The sequence below is a fragment of the Motacilla alba genome, chromosome 3 (genome assembly GCF_015832195.1).
Source record: "Motacilla alba alba isolate MOTALB_02 chromosome 3, Motacilla_alba_V1.0_pri, whole genome shotgun sequence".
In the NCBI taxonomy this organism is placed as follows: Eukaryota; Metazoa; Chordata; class Aves; order Passeriformes; family Motacillidae; genus Motacilla; species Motacilla alba.
This window is the reverse complement of record NC_052018.1, coordinates 19,988,552-20,008,252: the sequence shown is the minus strand read 5'-3', so window position 1 is coordinate 20,008,252 and position 19,701 is coordinate 19,988,552. Positions and strand designations below refer to the sequence as shown.

The 19,701-nt window shown below is 36.4% G+C and overlaps 1 long non-coding RNA gene across 1 annotated transcript in view; it reads left to right on the top strand.

Annotated features, from left to right (window-relative positions):
- The window catches only part of LOC119699944, a 45,233-nt gene extending 38,239 nt beyond the window's left edge, over window positions 1-6,994 (top strand). The window contains exon 3 of the long non-coding RNA XR_005256602.1: window positions 6,930-6,994. This is a non-coding gene — a long non-coding RNA (uncharacterized LOC119699944). The remainder of the gene's footprint in view (window positions 1-6,929) is intronic.
- The last annotated feature ends 12,707 nt before the right edge of the window (window positions 6,995-19,701 follow it).

Here is a 19,701-nt window from a genome sequence, read left to right as displayed (position 1 = left end):
TTTTACCTTACTAACCAATTAAAGGGAAAAGAGAGGCTAAGACTGTGACCAAGGCTGTCCATGATTTACACAGTTCAACCTTACTATAGTAACCTTTGACCAGAAAACTGATGGGACTCTTGGCAGAAGATCTATGTCATTGCAAGTGCACATGGGTATAGATAAGATTGCTTGTAAATGGCTGGACAAAAAATTTTGTAGTTCACAAAATACAGTTTTCAATAGAAAAGTAAGCAATCCTCCATCAAAGCCTCTGCTAATGTGTTTGGTTTTTTTACACTATGTCAGTGTCATCAATTTTTTCAAGAAGCAATAGGTTTAAATGGCTCAAAATAATTCTCACTCATTTTTGCTCAAGAAGGAAAGGTGAAATTAGGAACTGAGACTGAAAAGTTTGTTCCATTGAGATGCAGTATGATCGCTGTATTCCCAAAACTTTTCAAAGGAATTTTTGGCTAGCAGCTATGACATAAATTCTCAAGGTAGTGAGCAAGATAGCTTCTAATTTGCTCTTGTCCTTGGGCACTGATTTTGATCACTGAGTGCTGGTTTGAGAGAAAAAGAAATAGATAAGATTTTATTTTGAATATGATCTTGTGATTTCAGGTGTGGAATGAGAACCCACTTTCTGTTTATGCATAGATTAAGTTCTTCACATGTTAATGGCATGCTCTGCAAAGAATTAGCCATGAAATACTGTAAGCAACCAATTCAATAGCTCTCACATGTCTTTATATATCTTTATATATATCTTAAAGATATATATCTATATCTTTATATCACTCTTAATTGTGGGTTTGTTCTGAGAGATAATTGTCTGGATAAGTACATGTCTGTCCCTATAGACTCGTTAGACATTCTGTGGGTTGGATATTCCTCCCCTAACATGACTAAGTGCTGCAGTAGAATATCAGCCTTCAATGGAACATCACCTTTCAACTCCATTTGGACCTATCAAGTTTATGCTGAGGTAGTACAAAACTCTTTTTTGCCATGAGTCACAAGACCTCCTTCAGTTGAATTTTTTTTGGTGTAGTGAATGGAATGTTGTCTGTGTGTCCCATTTTTATGGCCTTTACAGGAGAACTAAAAAAATGTGTACTTTCTTCTTTCTTTCCAGCTCTTTGGATTGAGGTGAAGGTACCGTCTCTATGTCTTCAACTACTGTACAAGATGCAGAACTTTGTTCAGAGGTACTTGGAGGCAAAGAGATCGTGTGCTATTAAAATGAAGGTTTTGTTCATTTTCTTAGGTGCAGTTTTGGGTATTAAAGATACCTTCATATTTTGACTTCATTCTCTATTTTTTCCATGGTACAGAGTATATATTTAATGAATATCACTAGGCATAAAAAAAGTCATAATTCAGTTCTGTGTACATAACAAAAGTGTATCCAAACACTTGTTTAGAAATGATAGTAGAAATAGAATAAGGCAGTCTCCAGAAGTTTATAATCCTTTATCTTACTTTTAAATCATTTAATGAACAACGGAGAGAGATTTGGGCACTTCTGCCTTGAAGCAGTAATGTTCTAACCCTATAGAGGCAAACCCACAAAGTGGAAGCTAGTGGAATGCAGCTCTATGGCACTTTGTGACCTGTAGATACCAGCAAGCTTTATACTTACCCAAAGTCTTAATATTTTTTTTTGTAGGTTGTAAGTTGTGGCAGTCACATGTGCCTTTTGCAAAGCTTCTCTTGAGCTTTGCAAGTAGAGAGAAATGCTCAAAATTTACTTGAGTTTCAGTGATATATCCATAGGGTTTTTGTCACCAGGGCCATGCTCTTTAGCTACTTTTCTTTGGCATGACTGGCATGGAGGTGGGCAACTTAGACATTTGTTAATGTCACCACTGCCTTTCAGAGAATGCATAGTAAAAACTGTTCAATGTGAGGTGAGCAAGGAATTCTGTAGGAATGCTGTGTTTTAGCCTCAAAGTAGGGTAGACTGGCAGAACAGGAACAAGTTTATTGCAACACTTGGAAAGGCACAGAGGAGCCAGCTCTTAGTCAAGTGTAGCAAATAATAGGCCAGGAAGGTAAGGAAGGGAACTGGCAAACAGAAAGACCAAAGAGTGAAAGGCACGAGCCAAACAAAACCGCAAAGTGGCCCAGGCAAGTGTGCTCAGGCAGTATCCTCCAGGGAAAGGACAAGCAGCATCCATATGTTCCTAAGTGGGCTGATATCTAGTCGACAGAAGCTTTTCTTGGATGTTTTTGAGGAAATCTGCATCCATATGTAATGCCTGAGTCTTGTTGCACTATACTGTCTGCATGATACGTTTAGGAGTAGCTTTGATGCAGTCGTGACCTTACATATTTAGAGCTGTTTGGGATTTAATTCTCTGGCTGTTGTGCCTCCATGACCATTTTACTGTCTTTGTATATCAGCCAGTTTAGCCCCACTATAGAGATGAAACATCATCTTCTCTCCCAAGTCTTTTGTCATATACTTTTACTGTATATGACAGTAAAAGTATATATATATATATATAAATATATATATAAAGTATATATATTTTCATCCTGCATGCCAGGCAGTACATTTAAGTCAGGGAATGCAAGCTGCCCCTTAAACGTAACGGCTGAGTGCAGTGCAAACATGACTCCTGCCATTCCTGGTTTATGATTATCATATCCCACTTTCAGCAGGCTGGGCTGCATTTTTTTTGCTTTTCTGAAACTCTGTATGCATTGTGTTGGACCGGAAGTACATTTCTTAGTTGAATTAATCTGTACTGTGCCTCTTTTGTGCCTCATTCCTTCCTGCATTTAACATCCCTGGAACAGGTTAGAGGTGATTTGGTTTTGTGTGTCGTGTGTCCTGTCAAGGTGGCACATGAATATGTAAGAACATTTTTTCTATCCTGACACCGTGGTCCTGGTCTAACCAGCGCCTGTCTGTTGGTTAGGATTTGTGCTATACAATGGGTCTTGAAAAAGGAGTGAGGAAGATAATGGGAAAAATCTCAATTATTCTCTGAATGTGCCAGTTGTTCTCTACTGAATATAGAGGGAGATGAAGTTTCTAATTTACAAGTTTCAGGTAAGTACTATTACTATGTGGGAAGGATTCAACTCCTGGAATCCACTAAAACAAAAATGTTTGTATGTATGTGACCACAAGGGAGTAAAGAAGTAGACTGTGTATGTGTTTGCTTGTATGGCAGGTGGGATCTGACATTCCATAAATTTCACATAGCCTTAGGGAGAAACGAATCAGGGAAGTTGCTGAAGTTACACACTAAGAAAATGTCTCTTATTGTGCTATTTTTGAGTCTGTCTGTCCATTTCTGAATCTGTAGCATTCACCGATGTTGCAGGCTTTAAACTCCTCAGTGTTACAAACAATGGAAATTATTCTTCTTCATTATCACAGAAATATATGTAACAGGAGATTTATTAAAAACCTGTAAAAATCAAACAAAATCATAGGAACTATCAATTCATCATTCAAATGATGATCCAGAGCAAAGCAACTTTTAACATCAGTGATGTTAAAACCGCCATCAGTGAGTATCACAATTTGATCAAAAGTAAATTCATGGCAAAATGAAAGAAGGTAAAGGTAGATTATATCTCTTATTTCTACTTGCATAATATTTACAGCTGCTGTTAAAATAAGACTTTTACTGTGCCAAGGAGACAGTCTTTCAGCAAAGAAAAATTCATTTTGTGTATGACCTTTAAAAGTCATCAGTTTCAGATGACCTCCTCACATACAATGTAGTAGCCCTTTTCAGGTGGTAATGAACTGTCTGCTCTAATACTTTCAGGTAAAGCAGCAGTTAAAGTTATAAATGTGGAGAAAATAAGCTCCCAGGCTTATCTCATTGGCTTCATCTTTTAAACACCATCAGACCTGCACAACAAACTAACTTAATGCAGCCCCAGACTGAAGTTATCAAGGCACCAGAAGCAGAATGCCCTACATCTTTCATTTAAGTAAAATGTGTGGCAAAACCTAACTTGTAACTATGTCAAAGTGTGATAAATTCTTTTTACATTTGGCAGTGATGAGGGAATAGATTTTAAATTTTAAAAGTGCTGTACTACAGCTAGTTACTTCCTGTCAATATTAATATTAGAGAATAGTAAACTAATCCAGTATTTACGTGACTGGACAGGCACACTTGGTGCAAGATAAAGTATAGTATCATTTCAATTAATGAGACCATCAGTTTTTAAAATTCTCTTGAAAATGCCAAAGAAGGTATTTTGATATCTATCACTTTGAATAAAACGTTGCTAATGCTGTATGACTTTACAGATAAAATCTGTTCACTAGTGTAGAGAAACCATTTCTGCAATAGCAGAATGTTAAAATGAAAAGAGAAGGTCTGTGAAAGTACTGTGATGGGAGAAAACTAATTTTTTAAAAATAAGAGGGTTGGGATAAGGAGCTTACATTATTTACTGTATTCCTGAGGGTTTAGAAAGTTAGAGGTTTACAGTTTTTCCAGACTGTAGCTATTTGAAGATAAACTGAAATTGAATTGTTTCAGTTCATTATAGTTGTTTCAAGGAGCACTGAGAATAGTCTATAGAACAGCCCAGAAGAGTGCAAAAATGTTATAAATTGCTGTTAGTCTAATTCCTTTAAAAATAAAAAATCTCTAGGCATCTCTAGTTAAAGTTTTCTTAAAAATAGTTTTTCCAAAACCTTACTACATTATTTATACAATGAATGATTGCATTTACTTCGTGCTGTTTTTAAAAGATATTAAGTTTTATCTCATGTGGTTTTTGTTTAAAGAAGTAGTTTAAAATATTAGTTGCACATTGAACTGATAATGTGGTTAACATACACTGATGTTTTCTGTTTAGTTCATTTGGGACTTCTCATATCTGTAAACCCAAAATGATAAAACAGCTAATGAAACTGTTTAATATCTTTGTGTGGTCCAATTTTTATCTTTCAAGTCTAAAAAGGTTTTGCCAGTTATTTCACAAAGAGCAGTGAAGAAACTTGCCAAAAGTGGAAGTTTGATTAGAAATAACTTGTTCATATTAAATAATTGAAGGCAAAAAATGGATGGCTAATGGCTTAAAATTGTTTAATAAATCTAATATGCTGGTCCTTGAAAATTAACTTATTGATATTTGATATTTTCAGTCTCCAGTGTCTATGTCTAATGAAGTTGGGGTGCCTAGAAGAGCTTCATTTCCTGGCTAATCGGAATTCCTTAAATAATCAATTCTTTGCCTATACCTGAAGCAGGAGCCCCTGAGGAAAAAAAATGCCCAACAGTACATAGATATAGAAAGTACTGAAAAATTACTTTGGACAGTTGTTCTTAACTATAATATTTGTTTTTCCATCAGGATTAATACTATTTTTTTTTGTTTCTTTCTTTTCCTCTTGCTTTCCTAAAATTTCATATCACAGAATTTTTAAAGAGCAAAAAATTGTGTGTAACAGGTGGTGGAGGTTGGAAGGGGTCTCAGGAGGTCAACTCATCCAATTCCCCTGCTCAAGCAGAGTCACCCAGACCTGTTTGCCCAGGACTGTGTCTAGACTGCTTTTGAATATCTCTAATTAACGAGTCCACAAAATCCCTGGATAATCTATGCCAGTCCTTGGTCATCCTCCCAGTAGCAAAGTGTGGAAGTTTGAGAGCATCTCCCATGTTTGATTTTATGTTCTTTGCCTTTTGAATCTCTCATTGTTTCTGTAACAGCAGTTTTAACTTCCTTATGAAACTTTTTACTCATCAAAAACCCCTAAAAATGTTTACAGAATAGGCTCAAATATTATTTGGTAGAACTTGGATGGAAGGTGGTGAATAGAAGGACTGTGAACTGCAAATGTAGCCTCTCAATTCCTCCATTCCTGAAACAAGGATTGTATTGTTTGCTCAATTCTTAGAGTAAAATGGCCAAGTCTAAGGCTGTGGAGAAAAGCTTTATGTGAATTCAGCTGTTAGAGTTCAGTGGAAGAAGTGTGGACTTAAAGTTCCTATCATTAATGTTTTCACTGGCATTGTGTGAATGATAGAGAAAAGACATCCTAATTTATCTCCTGCCCAGAGATCAAGTGTCCCACAATGGCTTCCTGTAGCATTGGGCAGCTGTGTGGACTATGGAAAAAATATATTTAATTGGAAAGTTTTGAGATTTTAGGAGTTCTCCAAAGTTTCACTGTAACAGACTTTTCTCTTATTTTAGAATTAAACTCTGGTTATTTTTCAAATTTTTATTCAAGTCCCATGCTATTATTAAAACTACTGAAAATCCATCTTGGAAAAAAAGGAACCCTTCAGGAATGGCAGTAGTCCATATTCTCTTCTAAAGTTAGTGTCAAAACCTTTTTTTTTAATTCCATTTAATAAAAAGCAAATGAATAATGAAAAAAGTAACTTTATTTTGACTGAAAGCAATTGAGAGCAGAATTGTGTTTATGGTCAATACATATATGTATAAAGATTGAATACAGTGTAGCTACATTATATGGTTTTGCTTGAAGAGATTACTGTAATGTCAGTGTTTGTAGAAAACAAAGCCAGCAGACGCTTTCTAGATTGTAAACCTCCTGCTACAGTTACTAACTGCAGATTGTATTCCTTTTCATAAATGTCACCTTTTAGAGATTAAAGTTGATTTGAAATCAGACTTGACTGTCTTGTTTTGTCTTGTCACCCTCCTACACTGCTGTTTAGTATTTTTATTATTTTTATCCTAAAATTATAGACTGCTAATTCATACCCATATATCCTGAAGTCTTGTTCTTAATGTTAAACAGCTATTCTCCATTCATGATATATATTCCTAGATGTATTTTTAGAGAGCAATCAGGTCTTCTGGAATTAGTACTTTTAAAATAGATATCACACTACTTGCCTTCTTATTTCCTGCAAATCTTACAGGCTGGAGGCCCTCTGAAGCCTGGACTACTAAGTGAGATTTTTCCTTTTTTTTTTTTTTTGCAGGTTGTTCTCTCTTTTCCTGATCCTACACCCTGTGGGAAAAGCTGCTCAAGAGCACATAGGCAGAGGAGATGAAGGTAGGAGTATTCAGAGCTTCCTTGCTGGCAAGGGTTACACATTTACTTAACTATTACAGCTATAATCCTATTGGTTTATGTTCAGTCCTTCAGGAAAGTGCATGTTTTTCTTTGCCTTTATTTTTCACTGGTATTTGAAGAAATATTTTGTTTATGGAAGCCTTGAGCTAATCTCATTCTCAACACCTGGATTAAAATGGATTAATTTCATAAAAGGCAAGCAAAAATATAATCTTTTTCTGCTACAATTAGCTTCCAAACAACATTGGAATACAGGATCAGACAAAGAACATCAAACAGAATCCCTAGCTATTTACTCGAATTCCAAAATATTGATTAAATTTCATTGACTTCTAAAGCACCCTTTCTTAGCTCTTTGCAAAGGCCATGATATACTTTTTCTTGTTCCAAAAAATGAGGGGACAGTTTTATTTGTTGTATTAGAAGTTCCTGCAGTTGATACTATGATATCAGAATTGTAAATGGATAATGGCAATCCAGGGACACGTTCTTTTGCTAGCAAGAGCAGAACTACCTGTCAGACTTACAGAGAACAGATGGGCAGAACAAGCTCCGAGCCAGACTCCCTCTGCTACCTGCTGACCATTTTACAAATGGGATTAAAGGTACCTCATTGAATCTGAGAAGAGTTTAGAAGGGGCTTAGATGGGGAATGTTCCGTATTACCCATGTCTTCCCTGTGAAGCAAATGGGTGATAAGTGTAACTTCATTAACTTCATTCTCTTGTCTGGCTTCCTCACCTGCATTAAAAAAAAAAAAAAAGGAAAAAAAAATAGTCATTTGTTGTCCTTTGTGAATGAAATTGAATCTAGTTTGAGGGCATTGAAGCTGATCAAGGCAAAATCAAGATGGTGTTGGAAATCACTTTCTCCTGGAGTTCTTGGTTCAATTTACTCTCCTTGTTTACCAGGAGGAGGTGTGAATAATTTCAGGTCTCTCAAAGGGAGGAATAGAACACTTATTTACAAAGGTTCTTGCCCAACAGCATATAGAACTTAGCTAATAATGCATGATATCAAAAGAGAGGAGCTTAAATTAACAAGACTGCTGTGATTGTATGGTACACAGAGTTACATTGCATTAAATACTGGGCACAGTTACTTCTTATTTTTGTGAAAGCACAGTAGCCTATACCCAAGAGGATCTGTATCCATATTCTTTGTCAAATCTCTACTGTCGCTTTTTTTTGTGTTTCTTCTAAACCAAAGGTCAGCTGGGCATCTTCATTTTTATGTTTCAGAGGATCAGAAGTATGAAGAAAACTCTGAACATGCTATAAAAGAGATGTGATTTGCACTTGCTGACACTGAACCCCTTTATCACAGCCAACCAGGTATTACAAAACAAGTCATAGAGTGTGCTTTTGTGTGATGCACAGAATTTATATATACTTCCTCAGGTTTTATTTAATCTGAGAATTTAAATTGATAGAATGTGTGGTTGGAGCCACCCATACACTCAGTTTACAAACATCTAGGGCTTCCTTTTCATCTTTCTAGTCCCATTGGTCCATTAGATGTATTCTCTATGTTAGATTTAGAAATATTGGCTTTAGAGAAAAATATGGTAATAAATATTGTTGTCACAATTTTCTCTTTGAGGTTTTCAGTGAAGAAGCTGTTACTTTAGGTGCAATAGTATGAAAAGAGTTTTCTTCTAAATTGTATGCCTTTTATCATGTTTTTCTGTTTCCTTTTTGTGCTGATTCTGAAGTGGAGATGGGTAGATGTTCCATTTATTTAATGCTGCTATTTGCAGTTCCTTATCATTTGTGGTTTTGATTTATAGTGTTGTCTTGATGTAATTCAGGAAGGGATAGCTGCTGTAAAGAGTTTCAGGTCATTGATTGACTGTGGCAAAAACATGTCATGTTCAAAATGTTTCTCTTTGTGGTGATTTGAAGAGCCATTTAAATTTTAGAAATTATGACCTCTTATTTCAATCACATGGACTGGTGAATAATATAGTATTGAGTATATAGATTTCCTGTGAGGTTCTTCTGTTCTACCACTGCATTTAATACACTTTCTATTTTAATAATGGCATTTTCTGTTGTTTGGTAGTCATTAATGTATTTTCTGCTAATGCTAATGGATTTTTCATGGATATTCAAGTATGCTTTACTCTATAGATAGGATCAAACAAACCTATATAGGAATATAGGAATGTAGAAATATATAGGAATTAGGAATTCTTATATAGGAACCCCTATATGAGACAGTTAGATATATTTTCCTCCCCAGAAATCACTTATCTGTGAAAATAATATAGTCAGTGTAAGGTATTTTTATTATTATTACTATTATTATATATATTATATACTAGTATAATATATATACTAGTAAATAATAGTATATATTATTGTAATATAATAAAATACTAGTATATAATATGTTATTATAATAAAATATACTATTATATATATTTTATTATTCCTATTACTTTTATTATTATTACTGGTTTTTATTATTATTATTACTATTATTTTTAAAAACCCCAATTAACATGTGCAAAGAACAATAATTGAAAGTGAACACAAAGGCAAGACTTATGACTTCTGGGCCATAAATTGTAGCATGAAAGGTCACAAGAAAGGTCAATTCAAGGCTTATGCAAAGGAAAAAGAAGGGGAAGAAAACAATTTTTTTTTTTAAGTCACCAATATTGCATGGAAACCACATAGAGAGAATAAAATTTATTTACTTTTTGTTGATTTCTTCTGGTTGAAGTCTTAATTCCCATGGACCTTTTGAGTAGTTTAAGCTTTCTAGTATCTCATTCCTCTACAGGAATAAATTAAAACCTTTTTCTGTCTAAAGGGAGATGGAGTTGTCTGTGGGTCTTATGATTCTGTGCTTCCTATTTGCTGGTGTGTTCCAAGTGACAATAACCTCCATACCTGTGTACTTCTTCCAACCATATTCCCATTTCCATTCAGAACAGGGGATCTCCTACCTCTTCAGTTATAGCAGTCCATGTTGGTTTTACATGGCCTGGCTCTTGGTAATGGGGGGGCACAGAGGTGTTATCTGTGAGAAGCTTCCACCATGTCCAGCAGAGCCAATCCCTGATTAATTCCTGACAGAGTAGGACTGAGAACATGTGAGCAGCACAACTCTGCAGACGCCAAGGTCAGTGCAGCAGGAGAGGGAGGAGATGGCCCAAGCTCCAGAGCCAGAATTCCTCTGCAGGCTGTGGTGATGACCATGGTGAAGCAGCTGTGCCTCTGCAGCCCATGGGGCTCCAGGGGGAATGCAGAGATCCACCCTCGGGCCATGGGGGAGGTGCCTACGCTGGAGAGGATGCCTGGAGGAGGCTGTGATCCATTGGGAGACCCAGTGGAGGGAGAGGGTCCTTGGTTCCAGACTGGAGCAGCCTGTCCTTGGAGGACTGCACCCCGTGGAAGAGTGACCCACGCTGCAGCAGTTTTGGGAGGGCTGTATGCCTGAGGGAGGGACTCACATTGCAGCAGTTTTAAGAGGACTGCTGCTCATGAGATGGAGCCGCATCAGAGAAGTTTGCAAAGAGCTGTCTCAATGGTGCAGCAGGGGAAGGCTCTCTCCCTGAGCTGTGAGAGAAAGCACATGTGATAAATGGTAAACTGACCAAAACCTCTACTCCCTGTCTCCCTGCGCTGTCGGTGGGAAGGAGGGAAGGGCTGGCAGGGAGAAAGGTGTTTTTAAGGGCTTATTTTACTTCTCAGTGCCCTGCTTTGATTTTGCTAGTAATAAATTCACTTAATATGGCTAAGTTGAGGCTCTTTTGCCCTTAATGGTAATTAATAAGTGTTTTCTCTCAGTCCTTAACTCATAAACCCTTAGTTATATTTTCTCTCCTCTATCCAGTTGTAGAGTGAGAAGCTTTCATGGATGCCTGACATCTGGCCAGCATCAAACCACAACACAGTCCTACTCAGTGAAGGTGTCTGTTCCATGCTCCAGGCTCGGTGTAATGTCTCTTTCAGCACTTCAAAATATCCTCTGACAGACCCTTTTGTCATTCATGGATTGAACTGGGAGACACCTGAGGCAGTATGGTCATTCTGGTCTGTTACTCAGCATTCCTCATGTGATTGTCATCTCCTTTTTAGGATCTGTCAGAGAGTACCAAGTAGACCCAAGAAATGGAGAACTGACAGAGAAGGAAAAACAATAAAAACTGCATTAGCTGGTCACAATCTTGGGGATGGAGAATGGTGACTGCTTTAAACGGAAATTCAAAGATTCTTGGAACTGGTATTTCATGTTTTATCCATAAGTGTGGTTTGAGGGCCAAAATTTTTGTTGATTACTTGCAAGGCATACCCATGGAGACCAAAGTAATTTTAACAGTAAGTTTAGTGGGTCCAGAATCAACTTTTAAGTGAATAAATAATTTTACTTTCAAAGTCTCAACACTGAAAATGTTCTAATGTCAAAGACTCATATTCCTATAGTCCATTAATATTCATTAAGAATTGAAAGAAACACGTATTATATTCCACTGGGATATGGCTTCTACTTTTTTTGTTCATACTGAAGTTTCTTTTAATATACTCTGAAAAGTCTTTGGTAACCTTTACGCTCTTTAGTTGTGTGCAAGCTTTTACACTTCTTCCTCCACAAAAATCACTGTCTGCTTCTGAATGTATTTCTGTTGTTTTCTGTCATATTGCAGACCTCCTTTGTAGCTTGTTGAGAGTGAGTGAATCTTCTGTTCATCTTGAATGAAAGCTGGTACAGAAAATTGGACACATTCACCAGGGTAATTGCATCTATTTTGCAGTTCAGCTTTCAGTGGTTTTGTTGCAGTGAGAGAATTGAGATGTGGTGACACTGTTAGGCTTTTTGACACAAAGCTGGGTGAGACTCAAGTATGATGCCTTCAATAATTTCTCATTCTGTGGAAAAGAGAACACCTGCAGAAAATATACTTGTTTTCCTATCTACTATTATCTAGACTCATTGTCTTTTGATTCTATTTTCTGTGTTAGAATGTTGCCTGAGATTATGGTGTACTTATATATTTGCTTTGAGTAGTTGTAAATGATCTCCATGTGGGAATATTATTGTATACTAAAAAGTATATTGAAATACCATCTTGACAAATATCATTAAAATACTCACTAAATGCGGTGCTCAAGATAATTTATAGATTATTAAGTGTTTTTATTACAGGGCAATACTTAGAAATTAAGGGCTAAATTTCTCATTTTCTGGATTTTTATTTAATTATTCTTTGAAAATATTGGTTCCAAAGTCTCTTGACTGATCTTAATTTCTCAAAGGATTCTGTAACAAACAGATGAGTACACAAATCATTAAGAAACCCCATTTTTATTCTCTATTCTCATGGAGTGAAAAAAAGGACACTACCATATTTCTGTGAAGATTTAAAGAAAAAAGATATTTATGGTATTTACACCATCAGAAATAGATACACTTTTCAAATTACTCTGATAGTGGCAGGTCATGTTTTGTAGGTAGAAAATTAGTTATTGAAAAATTTAAATCTTCAAATATAAAGCAGTGATGAAATCTTAAGTGAAGATCACATTTTCCACAATATTTTCTCAAGTCAATTAAATGAGTTTTCAAGCAAATGGATAGCATGACATTTCAGGAACAGATAAAAATGTATCATTTTTGACTCAGAGCTCTGGCTCAGGTTTTGACTTGTATCTTTTAAATGGTTGCTTTGAGAAATCATATGAAGGACTTAATGAAGATCCTGAGATCTTCATTAGTAGTCGTGGTACTCTAAAATTCTGAATAGCAGTGGTACTCTAAAATTCTAAAATATTAGAAGGAGAAAAATATCTACCTACTTGCAGCAATATTTATTGTGGCAATAAGAGAAATTTACATTAAACTGTTTGGAAGTCAATCAAGATGTTGACATTAATAGAGTATAGGCTTTTTAGTACTGAATAAAGCAATCTTCAGTGACAAATGGCTCTTCAATCCACAAGTTGTTCAGAACTAGTGATAACACAGAAAGCAATTGCAAGCCCTCACTACCAAACCTCAGTCTTAGTCTCCTCCAGGCCCAATCAGTCTTTTACTGTGAATTACATGATAACAGAACTTTGTCAGAGGATAATGAAAGCTCGCAGCTCGTTGACTACAGCACATTTGCAAGAGATGAGAGATGTGTCTTCTTCAAGCTGCCAAGAAGGCTCCTTAGTGTGTTAAGAAGCAGATGTATTACACAAAAGACACATCCAAAAGCATCCAAATGCAGGAACGGGTCCAGGCTGTGAATCCTTAACACAGAAATAAGACCATTCTAAGGGAGAGGAGAACTTCAGACATGCCTCTGTCTTTGTAAGTGTCTAGGTATTAGGAGGATTGCTGAGACTTGCCTAATTTTTGACTCACTGAATAAAGAGCCAAAATGACTAAGTACAGAGCTTAAGGATTTAATTCCCAGTCAGATGCTTAAAACTGAGGTATGACAGCACAGAAATTCTTTGTGAATTGAGGCCCGAGACTTTTCTTGCATCATTCACAAAATTTCTAAGAACTGCATATTCTTATAGATTTCTATAAAAAATAAGAATATTAATGTGTAATGTTGTGACTCAAGAGCATCAATTTTTGTCAAAGAAAATACACATGAAAATATATTTGGCACATTTATAAATTTTACATACTAAAATACTTTATATATCTGGGATAATTCTGTAAGACTACTTGCCATTATTTTGCAGAGGGAAAAAAAAACTTTTAGACCATGAAATGTGCCACATGTAATAAGACTTAGCAGTGATTAGGATAGGCCTGATGGCTGAGGCCTAAAAGGACCATGAATCTCCTTCCCTCCAAAAGGATGGGTTTGGAGCTCAGTATGAGCTCCGCTGGCATTTCATGAAGAGAATGGGAGGTAAATGAAGAGATTCCAGTGAGCAATTATGGAACGTGTTTATTTTATAGATATTAGGGATCTTTTGCAATTTAGGGTTATTTTTTGGTACAAATTTCTGTTTAAAGAGGGAAGTGAGCTGAAAGGGTGGTGAAAGGTTGCTGGTTAAAAATGTACTATCACAAGTGATAGGACTATCATTTGTACTGTCACAAATAAGGACTGAGTATGCCAGTTGTGTTTAAATGTTCTGGAAGTTCATGGTCACTCTGTCTTAGCAGCTTGCAACCCCAGCATCCTAAAACCATATCCGTAAGAAAGGAAAAAGTAACTGGCCCCCTCCCCACCTGCCCAGGGAGGCAGGAGACCCATTCTGACTCTGCCCAGGGCCCCCTGTTCCAGCTGTTACTGGTCATGCCAGTGCCCAGCTGTGTTCCTTCACCTCATGGCTGGATTTTCTGCCTCTCACTGGACTTTCTATGAAATAACATCTGTGTATAAGAGGTGGTAGTACTCATTGCCTTTTAAAGATTTCAGCAGAGAACGAAGAATTTTTTATTTATCAAGGAAACAGTTTTAAAAATTGTTAAACCAATTGATATACATAGAAAAATGAGAAACTTTTGGTTATGACAAAAGAAGTTATGTGGCTTGTGCACTTTTTTAAACAACATATAAACTTTTGTTGATATGTCTTCTGATTATTGAAATGTAGTTTCCTACTCTGTTATGTGGTGCCTTTATCATAGGGAATTGTTTAAATGAATAAAACTTAATCAGGAAAGAAGGAACACCAAGTTATTCTAGCTATGCAGGAGAATGTCTATGTTTTTCATTTTTCGTCTCCTGGGAATGACTGCAGTCATCTTAAGTAATGAAATTTTTAGGTTAACAGAGTGCCAGTGTAGGTCAAAAAAGTAGGACATGAAATTTTTGAAGCTATTCAACTGTTGTTACGGTGAGCTTGACAATGTGATTTACAGGAAATTTCAACGTAAATTAAAAGAAGTTTAGCTCTGTAGATGATATCTGTATTACAGTGTGAAAATGTACAGAGTAATTCTGTGTATATGTGAATGTTGTATGGCTGAAGCACAGAGCTTGGCGCACTGTTCATAGGGGTGTGGGGCTGTGTTTGAAGAGAGCTATGGGAACCCTAACAAAAATTCAGTTCCTCCACACACTTTTCTAGGAGATCTGGGTTTAAAAGTATGCATTTCCATGGAAGATATATGGATTATTTTGAGACTTGCATTGAAGAGGCTCTTTAGGGACTGCTTATAGATGGGAAACCTCTTCTGTATGTGCTATTACGTGGCACTGAGGAGCTTGTATGAAACTTGGGGGTGCTTTTGTTACAATGAACATTGACACCGCTGCTTCTTGGTTTGTTTTCTAGTCTGTATTCTTTTGTTTCTGAAGAGAACCTGTTTATCTGGTGGTTTTTGCCATATTTATAAAACCAATTTATCAAGTTTCATCCTGTTCTGTGGTGCTGGGCCCTCCCTGTCACCATTAATTTGGTATGTTCCTGTTACTGCAGGATGTCTAGCAGAGCCAAATGAGTGGGTTGGTTTGTTGTGCTTTCTATCAGAGCCATCTGGGGACTTGCTGAAAAGGGAACCGTTGTGTTAGAGGAGTTATTGGCTGTATTCATGTTCTTGTGTGTGTATGTGCCTCTCCAAGTGTCAGAGCATTGTTTCATTTCCACTGGAGATATTACCTGCTTTGATTGCTAAGAAAACACCTCCTTATCTTGTATAGCAGCAATTTTGCCTCAAAGATGCATGCAGCACTTCTTTGAAAAGAATATCCTTCAATTAAAAAAAAGTGGAAATACTTACAGAGATTTTTTTTCAAGATGTTCACAATGCAGTTTCTATTAATTCTGAGTTGTCCAAACTACTCAACATACAGCTGTTGCAAATTAACTTCTTTGTTAAGACAAAATGTAATGTGAAGCATTGAAGTAAATTGTAAATGGATCAGATTAGGATCTTTTGCTGTCAAGAAAAAGAAAATATCAGAAATTACATGAGAGCCTGCTTTTCTGTTGCTGTTTTGAGAAGGATACAAAGAAGATAGATTATAGTAGTATCTGAGTTCTTAAGTGTACTTTGCATATTTAACTTGTTTTCTTTGCTTTTCACTACTATTGATAAACGTGATTAGGCTTTTGGGGTTTTGTGAATAAGCAAAAGTTGCTTTGTTGAGAATATGGTCTTTAACCACTAGAATGGCTAGCACCAAAAAGGAGAAATAGTGTCTCATTTTTTTATTGTTCTTGGCACAGTGGAGAGCTAGTCTAAACACTTGTACTGATTTGCTTTTGTTTACAGTTACACCTGACTCTTCAGATGCATTCATTGGCTGATCTCTTGTCTGACTGATATGTTTTAAAAATGCTGTCAGTAAACTGCTCTGGCAAATTCTACCTAATTTATTAAGAGCATAATAATGCAGCAGTTTACAAATCTACTTCTATTGTGAAGGCATAGGTGTCCTGAAGAGGCTGTGGAGTCCTTCCTCCTTGGAGACAGTCAAAAGCCCTGTGGATGTGGTCCTCAGCAACTGGTTCTGTGTGGCCCTGCTTTAGCAGGGAGCTTGGACCAGGTGACCTCCACATATCCCTTCCAACCTCAGCCACTTTGTGATTCCATGATTCCATTCAGGCATCCCATGGTTGTTCTGGCTTGATTTAGACAAGCAAATCAGCTATGCAGCCCCCCCAAGCCAGGAAAAAAAATTATTAAACGTAAATTATTTGGGAGGAAGTGATAAGATCTAAGTGTCTAAGGAAAAATTAGGAGTTTATATCCTTAAATGATTGGACAGTGGGACCGTAGACTGACTGGAACAACATGCCACAAGACAGCATCTTGTCTCTTGAAGACCTTTGATAGCAAGGTTCTCAGAGGTTAAACCCAGGTTTTAAATTTATTTTTGGTATTGACATTAATAAAAGGAAATGAATGAATGAAATGAAGATGTGTATTATACCTGGAGAAAGGACTCTCTGCATTAAGTCTATTTTCTGATTGTCAGTTGGTCTAATAAAAGATACTACATCTCTTGCCTCCTGTGTAGTTCAGTAGGTTTCAGGATCTTGACATAGGTTCATAGCATTTGTTGTCAGTGAAGATATTTTCAGCTTTGCAGATAGCCTAAATTTCACTTGACCTACAACTGAGCTGTGCAGTATCCAAACTGGTCCAAGTCTACTGTGCTGCAAAGAGCTTCAAACCAGTATCGATTATATACTTATGAAGACAAAAGTTCTTTAAAAAGCAATATATTCAGCAATGTTTTGCATGATCACCATCTATTTTTATCACAAAATTAGTATGCCACCTTACAGTGTAGTACACTTACACAGTGTGGTATGTACACCTTACGTGTTATGATTTTATTATTTTAGTTATCTAATAATCAGACTGAATAACAATAGAAGTAGCAGTGCTGCATTTTTTCTTGTTGATCTTGTTTGTCAACTGTGTGTTGTTGAACAATTAAATAATTTATCAGTAAAGAGCAATCGCTCCTTTTTCAACATCCTTGTCTAGCCTCTGTTTCTGTACTAGAAATCTTGTAAGACTGCATGTAGTGGGCAGTTGCAGTATTTGTTTCACGTTTTTATGCTGTGGAAAGAAAACTAATCACAGATAGTGCTTTGTACTTAGATATTTCAAGATTGCCTCACATCTGTTTTAATTGCCAGTGTTCAGGTCACATGAACATATTTAAAATTATTATAGTACTTTGTTTCTTTATCTTGTAATTCCCTTCAGAGAAGAAAATACGAGACCTTTGAAATTAAACATGGTATCATCTTCATAAACTTAGCAATTAATATATTCTTCAGATATTTAATTAAAATTAACCCCACCCAAAAACCCCAAACAATAACAAAAAACATTGCCAGCCATGCAAACAAACAAACAAACAACCCTCCTAGAAGAGCACATTGCAAGGACAAGTATTAAAGTAAAATCTGAAATGTTTTCATTGAATTACTGGTTTGTTTTTTTTTTTCCCCCGCAGGAAAGAGAACTTTCCCAAAATCTATGTTTTCACATTTTCTGCAAGGAATTTTTTATTTTTATCTATGTTCAGGTTAAATGGCAAAAAAAAAAAAGGAACATATGCACACTTTTTAAAGTTTTCTTTGGATCATATCGAGGTGGAAGGTTTGTAGTGCAGCCTGATGCTCAAGGCAGGGTGAGCTGTGAGATTAGACCAGGCTGCTCAGGGCTTTATCTGGCTTGATCTTGTGAATTTCCAAGGCTGGAGGCTGCACAACCTTTCTGGGCAACTTGCTTCACTGCATGGCTGTCCTTGAGGTGGAAAAAGGTTTTCCTACATTCAGTCTGAATCTCTAATTTTAATTTGTGTCTGTCCCTTGTCCTACCACCATATATGACAGAAGAGTCTGGGTTCATCTTGTTAAGCTCCTCATAGGTGTTTGGAAGCTGATTTTAGATATTCTCTTCAACCTTTTCCAGAAAATGAGACTTTAGTATGTATTTTTAATAAATACTGATTATGACTTTATTGCTTATATTTTATTATTATTACTTTTACTTCCATAAATGTGTGCTGATAATATAATTTCACTGCCTTTTTAGAATGATAATAATATTAGGAATATAAAATTAAAATGAAATAATTGTTCCATTTTCCCTAGATGAGTTTATTCAATACTTTTTCTTCTGTCTCTTATGTAAAGCACCCAAAAATTGCCTCCAGGTAATTTCTGTTTAAAAATTGACTCAGCTACATAAGGGCACCACACTTTTGACCAGGCAGCAAAATATGTCCTTTCATTAGAAAACCAGATCTGGGTTAACTTGCCAACCACATTACAGCTTTACTGTCTCAAAAGACTAATGAGCAGCTGGTGGATTCTTCAATAAATACAGTGTCCCGATGGAATTATTCCTTGTCTAAACCAGTCTAAACCAATTTATCTATCAAGAATGAAGAGGTAGCTTGCCTGCAACAGCTGAAGCTAACTGCAACAGGTGAGTTTGAGAGGCAGAGTCAGGGTCTACGGCTGGAGTCAAAAGGTGTGGGATGAAGCAGAGGCTGTGGGACACAGCCATGCAATTGACAGATGAATAAAAAGTTGCTTCAACCAGCCTTGCTTCCTGAATGTGCTTGAGAGCTCCCTGTGGGACACAGGGATACTGAGTTGGTGCCCTCCCTGTTTCTAAAGAGGAAAACACATAATTTTTGTTTTTAATTAAGTTCCAGGAAAAGACGAAGACCTTCTAGAACTTATGTTCTCATCATATCAAAGACTTAGGAGGGAAAAAGTATCTGATTTCACAACATGAACTTCTGCATCTTTTTGAAAGTAAGTTGTTGGTTTTTTATATCCATCTGTTTGAAGACATGATTTTTAGCTACTATTTTTCATTGCGTCTCATTTCTGTTCAAATTATTATAATGTATGAAATAATCAGCAGTGTACAATCACTGCAGAAAACTTTTGCTATATCTGGAAATGTGTCAGGTTATGTTTCTGTATTGCCATGTGGAGAGCACACTATGATCTTTCACACAGTAAGTAACATTTAGAACTGTTTTATACTGACAGGCAATGCAGGTTTCATTCCATAATTATCTTTTTTGTCAGTTTTCCGTTCTTGAATGGTGTGGCACAGAGAAAATTTCTGAAGCCAGAAAAGATCCTGATCTTTACTGGAACCAGTCATGCTCTGGGAAATGAGAAATATACCAATTACATATAACAGTTGTTATAGTTCTGAATATAAAGACTACCATAAAACTTATGTCTAATGCTCCAGCCTTACCAAAGTTATTCCTGTAT